Source organism: Nannospalax galili, unplaced genomic scaffold (assembly GCF_000622305.1).
Source record: "Nannospalax galili isolate Female #2095 unplaced genomic scaffold, S.galili_v1.0 scaffold177, whole genome shotgun sequence".
NCBI lineage: Eukaryota > Metazoa > Chordata > Mammalia > Rodentia > Spalacidae > Nannospalax > Nannospalax galili.
The window spans coordinates 155502-164822 of record NW_008339470.1 but is presented as its reverse complement, the minus strand read 5'-3'; the positions used below and the strand labels follow the sequence as shown (position 1 = coordinate 164822).

Genomic DNA, 9321 nt, shown 5'->3' with positions numbered 1-9321 from the left:
GAGAAAGAGCACATGGAAACACTCCCTTTCACAATAGCTTCAAAATATAAAATAAAATATCTCAGAATAAACCTGACCAAAGTCATGAAAGACCTCTACAGTGAAAATTTTAAATCTTTAAAGAGATTGAGGAAGACATCAGAAGATGGAAGTGCCTCCCATGTTCATGGATTGGAAGAATTAATACTGTGAAAATGACCATCCTACCAAAAGTCATTTATTGATTCAATAAAATGCCAATCAAAATCCCCATGACATCTTCACAGAATTGGATAAAATCATCCCAAGATTCATATGGCAGCACAAAAGACCTCAGATAGCCAAAGCAACCCTGAACACTAAGAGCAATGCTGGGAAACTTACTATATAAAATTTTAAACTGTATTACAGATCTGTAGTCATAAAAACAACATGGTACTGGCACAAAAAAATGGACCATTAGATCCAGGGAACAAAATTGAAGAATCAAATATGAGTACATACAATTTCAGCCACCTGATATTTGACAAAGGGGCCAATAATATTCACTGGAGGAAACACAGCATGTTCAGCAAATGGTGCAAGCAAAACTAGATCTCCACCTGCAGAAGAATGAAACTAAACCCCTATGTTTCACCTTGCACAAATGTCAGATCCAAATGGATCAAAGACCTCAATGTGAAGGCTGAAACTCTGAAACTGTTAGAAGAAAACATTGGCAATAACCTACAAGATATAGGTGTAGGAAAGGATTTTCTAAACTGGACATCAATTGCTCAGGAAACAAGGTCAAGAATCAACAAATGGGACCTCATTGAACTTAAAAAGCTTCTGTACATCAAAAGAAGCAACCAAGGAAGTGAGAAAACCCACAGAATGAGAGAAAATCTTCAGCAACATGCCTGACAGAGGTTTAACACCCAGAATACATAACAAACTCAAAAAACAAAGAATCAAGAAAGGAAGTAACCCAATTAAAAGATGATATAAGGAGCTGAACAGAGTTCTCAAAAGAAGAAATAAAAATAGCTAAGAAGCATGTTAAAAGGTTCAACATCATTAGTAATTAGGGAAATGCACATTAAAACCACTTTAAAATTTCATCTTATCCCAGTCAGGCTGGCTAAAGTCAAGAGAACAAATGATACCAAATATTGAAGAGGACATGGAGAAAGGAGAATGCTCACCTACTGCTGGTGGGGCTGCAAACTTGTTCAACCCCTATGGAAAGCAGTATGGAGAACTCAAAAAGCTAGCAATGAACCTACCATTTGACCCAGTTATACCACTCCTTGGCATATACCCAAAGAACTCATCCTTTTGCAGAGACACTTGTGCGTCCATGTTTGTTGCTGCTCTTTTCACAATAGCTAAGAGTTGGAAGCAACCTAAGTGTCCCTCAATTGATGAGTGGATAATGAAAATGTGGTTCATATATACGATGGAGTTTTACTCAGCAGTAAAGAAAGATGAAATCATGAAATTTGCAGGTAAATGGATGGAATTAGAAACTGTTATACTAAGTGAAGTAACACAGACTCAGACAAAACAAAACAAACAAAAAAAAAAAAACATATGTTCTTCCTCAAATGTGGATTGTAGCACCAAATCCTTTTAAGTGAGTATGTATCCAGACATAACTACCGGAACCAGGTAATGGAAAGGAATCAGGGAGGTAAAGGAAAAGAAAGAATCTGGAAGAGAAGAACAGCAGGAATCAGGCATTAATATGGGAGATATGGATGCAATGGGACTATTTTAAGGGGAGGGGGTAGGGAAGGTTATACAAGGAAATGGGGATAAAGGGAAAGAAGGAGCTGAAGAGAGGTGGTGTTATTAAGGGAGAAATGGGGGAAATGGGAGCACTTTAAATGGGGAAACCATGGTGGAAGGGTTAGACAATGCGAGAGATAAATAATGCCTAGCTAGTTTAAAAAAAAAAAAAAACAGAGGGAACCATATTAATCAAACAACCTACTGATAAATTATAAGCTGTGGTGAGTCACCTGTCCTCTTGATCAAGGAGGCCATGGAAACCCCACTAAATGGACTTGAACCAGTGTCCAGTCTATGAAGAGGAGGGTCAACACAGAGGAAACATTTCCTCCATGCTTCCAAAGTGAAGCCAGCCATGGTCAAGTAGGACCTTTGACTTATCTTCACATAGACGGAATTGGCAAATGAAAAGAGCCAGGGGCTCCTCCCAAGGCCATGTGACCCTTGAGGAACAGATCCTCAAATGACTTTAAAAGTAAAAATAAATTGGTTTCTCTGGGGCAACTCTATGGTCTTAAACACCCAAAAGGAAAGTACAACCAAAGATTAAAGGGATCAATATAATTCTTTAAGACTCCATGCGTATAGCTAAAGGCTACATAACAAGAAACAATGTCAGACAGGAGATATCTTCCTTTGAGTTGTTGGCCAGGGAAGACCAAGTGACTCCCAGACAGTAACCTGGCATAGAACTGGGAAAATGAACAGCAGACCCCAATCTTATCTAAACAAATATTGGCAACTGGTTGCTGCTAGATGAGGAAGACCTGATATTCCTAAAACAAGAAACTCTAGATAGGCTAAATTCAGTGGATGGACAAGCACTGGGATAACAGCAGGGGGCACCAACAACACAGCTGACTGTAGCAGGAGGCTTCCAAAGATGGCTGGGACTCAGAGCCCTGGGATTCAGCTACAATTCACTTCACTTCTTGGTCCACAAATAGCCCACCAAAAGGAGCCCAAGCCTACCCTGCTCATGAGCCCAGTGAGTGCTGACAGACTACGTGGCACAGACCAATCAGAAAATAATACGCTGACTAAAGGGACTTGGGGGTGGAGAAAAGGGAAATATAAGGCCTGCCCCCTTGTGTAAACAAGCCTGCAGCACCTCGCCTAGTGCTTCCTTCTACCCAACTCCCAGGGTCTCTGAGTCGTGACTCCACACCTCTTGTCCCCACCTAATCGGCAGGGGACCCGATCCAGGTCAGGGTCTTCACAGCTGGTCTGAGGAGAACCCGCAACAGTGGACAGTAGCAGGGATTACAGAGTATACGGGCTCCGGTCAGGGGTGGGCTATGGGAGGGTGTCCCTTGGGATGTGGGTATATCGATAAATAAGATTGTTTGGGGTGTTCTGTATGAAATACACAAAAAAAAAATCAACAAATTAAAAAAATAAGATACATTTGAAGAAGCATAAAAAATTGCTTCATATTAATTAGTACAGATGAAAAACATTACCACTGAAATCTACCTGATGATTTTATATCCATGCTCAGGTACCAAGGATCTCAGAAAGTAACCAACTGTGACTAGTAATAATCAGATACATAGAGATTAAAGCTGCATGTGTAAACATCTAAGTGTTAGTACCATTAAAAATTAGTCTGTCTGGGGCTGGAGAAATGGCTCAGCGGTTAAGAACACTGACTGTTCTTGCAGAAGACCCGGGTTCGATTCCCAGCACCCATATGGCAGCTAAAAACTGTCCGTAACTCCATTTCCAGGGGATCCAATGGCCTCTTCTGTCCTCGAGGGCGTTTCACAACATGGGTGCACTTACCTACATGCAGGCAATACACACATACACATAAAATAAAAATAATAAATAAAATATTTTTAATGAGTGTTTCTGTATGAAACAGCATATTTTAAAATGAAATGGAGATCTTTTTAAAGGTTAAAACCTCATTCAATTTTATGTCTTATAGGGTTTATACTGAGTTCAATATTGTATAACTGCATTAATTCAACTGTGAACCTAAAACCTTACAAAGCCAACTTGGAAAGAGATGCATCTTTGCTCTGGAAATTGTTATTGAATATGTTAATGTTGTAATGAAATGCTTTTTCTAATCATGTGGTTATTAAATAAATAATTTTCAAAAATTATCAAACCAGAAGACTGACTGTCCATGAGAAATAAGCATGAGCCAAAATGCAGGTGGCAGGTGGAAACTTTATAGAATATTCTCTTCTTCCTGTGAGCCAAGGAGAACATAAAATGTTTGGGGTATGTTATAAATTAGCAAGTAACAGGGCTAGAGAGATGGCCCAGCAGTTAAGAGCACTGTCTGCTCCTGCAGAGGACCCAGGTTCAATTCCCTGCACCCACAGAGTGACTAACAATCATCAGTAACTCCAGTTCCAGGGGACTCCGATGTCCTCTTGTGACCTCTGTGGGCATTGCACAACATCAGTGCACTTAAATACATGCAGGCAATACACTCATACACATAAAGTATACTAAAATAAAATAAAAATAAATAAAATAAATTGGCAACTTAGTTCTCAACAACTTTTTTTCTCAGAATGGTCAGGGATGACTGAAGAAAATCACACCATGATAAATGAGTTCATCTTCACAGGATTTACAGATCACCCAAAGATGAAGTCTCTTCTGTTTGTAGTGTTCTTTACCATCTACTTGATCACCATGATGGGTATTTGGGTTTGGTCACCTTGATTTGTACACGATGTCAGCTTCACACACCAATGTACATCATCCTAGGTAACCTTGCTCTCGTGGATTCTTGCTGTGCCTGTGCTATTACTCCTAAAATGTTAGAGTATTTCTTTTCAGAAGACAGAATAATTTCTCTGTATGAGTGCATGGCACAATTTTGTTTTCTTTGCACTATTGAAACTGCAGACTGCTTTCTTCTGGCAGCCATGGCCTATGACTGCTATGTGGCCATATGCAGCCCACTGCGGTACCACACCATGATGTCCAAGAAGCTCTGCCTTCAGATGACCACAGGAGCCTACATAGCTGGAAATCTGAATTCCATGATTCACTTAGGGCCACTATTTAGGTTAACTTTCTGTGTGTCTAATGGCATAAACCATATTTACTGTGCTATTCTTCCATTGTACAGACTCTCCTCTGTTGACCCATATGTCAATGAACTTGTGCTGTTTGTCTTTTCAGATGCCCTTGAAGTCTTTACAATAGGTAGTGTCATAGTTTCTTATATGTACATTGTCCTTACAATTTCCAAAATGAAATCCAAAGAGGGAAGAAGCAAAGCCTTTCCTACCTGCATCTCACTTTTTAGTGGTTTCATTATTCTGTGGATCTATTTTATGTCCATTTGACAAAATTTGCTTGAAGAAGGGGATAAAGGTACACCTGCTGGCATTCTGTTCACAACAGTACTCCCTGTGTTAAATCGTTTTATTTATAGCCTGAGAAATACAGCAGTAATAACTATCTTGAGAAAAATTCTGAAAAAAAAAGTCTTAAAGAAAGTTTGAAACATGATATCTAATGGAGCTTATTATTATAATGCAGAATTACAGAGAAAATGCACAACCCTGGGAAGGCAGAGGCAGGTGGATCTCTGTGAGATCAATGCCAGCCTGGTCCACATAGTGACTTCTAGGCAATCTGATTCTAGGCAAAGAGATAATAAAATTTGAGAAGTTTCCTTGGGAGTAGGTTAGGCTAACCTTGTCTACAATACTTCTGGAGAGTTGAGAAAGGGGATGCTGTTTAAAGACATGAAGAAAAATGTGATATTCTAACCATGGATAGAACTTATCTAAAATAATTGAGGTTTTTTTTTCCTTTACATCATTGCAAAACCTGAACTTATGCATTGTAAATAGAACTGAATGATCTTCTTATTGAAGTTTTGGGATTTTAATACAACATAGTTTGATAGTTTTTAGGCCCCCTCCCCTTTCTGCACCACCCTCCCCCACTGCCGCCCCTCCCCCACCTAATTTAATGTGCTCTCTTAAGTATATAATATGGCCTATAGAGTTTGATATGTCCTCCAAATGTCCTTCAGTGTGGGTCCATCCACTGGGCCCACCAAGAGTTCAAACCTCTTAAGACACTGGCTCTCCCCCTCCCAGCAGCCATCAATTGCCAAAAATTCCTTAAGTTGGGCTGGATTTCTTACCCACTTCCCTATGACTCTGCTGGGATTTTGTCAATTTGAGCTTGAATAGGACTTGTGCATGCTGTCACCATTGCTGTGAGTTCATATGAGTAAATGGCCAGCTGTCTGGAAAACTGTTTCCCTGTGGTCATCCACTCCCTCTGACTCTTAGAATCTTTCTGCCTTCTCTTCCACAATGATCCCTGTGCCTTGAGGGACAGAGGTTTAAAATAGATGTCCTATTCAGGGATGAGCACTCTGTGGCTACTTGTTCTTTATACATTGACCAATTATGGGTTTCTATGTTAATCACTATCTGCTGCATAAGGAAATCTCCAGTGACAGTTAAGAGGTGCATTCATTCTGTGTGTAGAGGATGCGTTGACAATGTATTGCTTAAGGTTAAGCAACATTCTCTGCATTTGACCAGTTCTGGAACTCTATAATATTCTCCATCTGTTGCAAAAAGAAGTGTCTTTGATGAGTGATGAAAGGTACACGTGTGTAAATTATGAAGATGTATATTTAGAATAAAGAAATTATATTTGTTTAAGAATGTGGAAAAATTAGGTTTTTCTCTAGGATCTATGACCTCTCCAGACGTGTGTTTAACTATGTTTAAAGTCCCACACATAAGTTCTCTCCCACTGGGTGGGCCTTAATTCCACTTATAAAGTTGTTGATTATCCTCAAGATAAAAGTGCCACTACTGCACCAATGGAGGTACTTTGTTGGGCCAGTCATTATCATTTATTAGGCTTCACAGTTAGGTTGGACCATTGACTTGTTTTCTCCCTTGACACCTTGCATAGTATCCTCTGATACTATGAGAGCTGGTCTTTAGGGAGGAGGCTTCCAGGTCAGTTCCACCTCATTTGCTCCAATCCTATATCTAAAGTGTGGTCTGTCTTCAGTGATAGGGTCTTACTTTCAAGTTCTAGGAGGCAATCAAGCGCTGTGGTAACAGCATGTGTTATTTTGGAAGTCTCTTGGACTTCAAAAACCAATAATCAATAAATGGAAGGGAGGTTTATCCTTTCTGGCAATATGTTTTTTGTTATATAGCCTTCAGCTATACACATGTACAGCTCATATATTTATTGTATGTGTATTTTTCAGTAGGACTTTGAATTAATACATTTTCCTCTGGTTTTTCAAATCATTATTTCTCCTCTTACTCCTCGTGTATAACCCTCCCTACTCCCGCCACAGTTAAAATGCTCCCCTTTTCTCCTTTTCCCCTTAACACCTGTCTTTTACTGTTCACCTCTCTCAAGCTCCTTCCCCTTTATCTCCATAGTTCATTTCCATTGTCCTGGCTCCTATGGTTACATCAGAGTATATATTCACACTTAGGGGTTGGGGATTTAGCTCAGTGGTAGAGCATTTGCCTAGCAAGCACAAGGCCCTGGGTTCAGTCCTCAGCTAAAAAAAAAAAAAAGAATATATATTCACATTTAGAAATTTGGAGCTAAGATTCACAAATGAAAGAGAACATATGTCACTTGTTTTTCTGTTATTTCACTTAGTATAAGTTTTAGTTCCATACATTTACCTGAAAATTTCATGATTTCATTTATCCAGAATGTACAAAGAACTCCAAAAACAAAGAAGCAAGAAAATACATGGCCCAAATAGAAAGTGGGCTATGCATCTGAACAGAGAGTGCTCTAAACAAGCAATAACAATAGCTAAGAAACACCTTAAAAAGTGTTCAACATCCTTAGTAATTAGGGAAATGCAAATCAAAACCACTTTAAGATTTCATCTAACTCCGGTCAGAATGGCTATAATTAAGAAAACAAATGACAGCAAATACTGGTGTGGATAAGAGGAAAGGGGAACTCTCATCCACTGTTGATGGGATTGCAAACTGGTGCAACCACTGTGTAAATTAATATTGAGAACTCTTAAAAATTGAAAAAACAATCTGCCATATGATCTGGTCATTCCACTCCTTAGCATACACCATATATCCATTTGGGATGAGTCCTAGTACAGAGCTCCTTGCACAGCCATGTTTGTGGTTGCTTTTTTCACAAAGCTAATGGAGACAACCTAAATGTCCCTGAACTGATGGACAATGAAAATGTGGTACATTTGTACAATGGAGTTCTAATCAGCAGTAAAGAACTGAATGATCTTAATGTGACATCCGATATGAAGGAAAATTCTTTCCTAAACCAGGAAACCAAGATGGCTATGGTAATTCCAGCAGGAGAAGTAGCCATGGCCCTAGCAGAAGGTTCTAATTACTGCCAAGAAACAAAGCTTAGCAGTTCAGGAGAGCCAGAGAAGTGACAGGGAAGCTACAGGTGACAACAGATTTGTGAACACCACCAAGCACAGTGGCAGAACCTAGCTGCTATAGAGAAGATATGTTTTAGGCAGTATTGATGTGTATGGGCAGAAAAAACTAGAGGACTGTATTTGTTACTGTTTAACAGGTTATTGTAGTTTCTGCTCTGTGCTTGAGTCATTTGTTCATGCCATACAGTGGTCTGTGTAATCTGACCTTAGGTTGTGTAACTACAAAATCCGCATTCTCAATTATCATATAAGAAAACACAAAAGGAATCCCAAGGGTTTCATTAGAATTATTCAGCTAATTCATGCAATGTGGAACAGCATAGTGTTTTTTGAAAATCAATTTCAAATATTCAAAAATCAGAACTTTTATAAATTTTAACTTTCCTTTAAAAGTTGAAAAGCCTGCCAGCAATTAATTCTTATTCCTTCTGCCTAGCCCCTCTGGATATTTGAATATAGAACTTTTCATTGTAAAATATTTCATTTCATTTCCTTTCATTATTTCAGTACTTACTTTCTGTAAAACATTTATCAAGTTGCTACTGTAAATTATAAAATGCACTGATTTTTTATTTGGTCAGTTAATCTTTTACAATAAAAATGACCAAAAAAAGTTTAGAAGGAATACTTCTATTAATTCATGGTAATCATATATGTATGGTTATAATGAAACAAATATAGTAATAAAAAATAAATAAATTCAATATATTAATTTACATAAAATAGAAAATATTTGACAATACACAGAAAACTATTGAATTGCATTCTACTTTTAAAAAGAATATTTTGGGGGTTGGAGAGATGGCTCAGCTGTTGAGAGCACTGGCTGCTCTTGCAAAGGTCCTGGGTTCAGTTCCCAAAACCAACATGGTGACTAACAACCATTCATAACTCTAATTCCAGGAGATCCAATGCCTTCTTCTGACCTCTATGGGCACTGTATGGCACAGGTACACTTACATTTTTGCAAGAAATACACTCATACACATAGGAAATAAAAATAATAATAAATTTTTAAAAAGAATTTTGTTTTTATTCATCAGGAAATAAGGTATAAACATAATAGGAATAAAGCAAAATAATATTCAACACAATTTATTTCAATTTTATTGATCATAAACTTATTTTTCATTTGGTTTAAATTA

The 9321-nt window shown here is 38.3% G+C and overlaps 1 pseudogene; it reads left to right on the top strand.

Moving 5' to 3' along the window:
* Positions 1-4299: 4299 nt before the first annotated feature.
* LOC103735100 lies at positions 4300-5234 on the top strand (annotated as a pseudogene).
* Positions 5235-9321: the final 4087 nt, after the last annotated feature.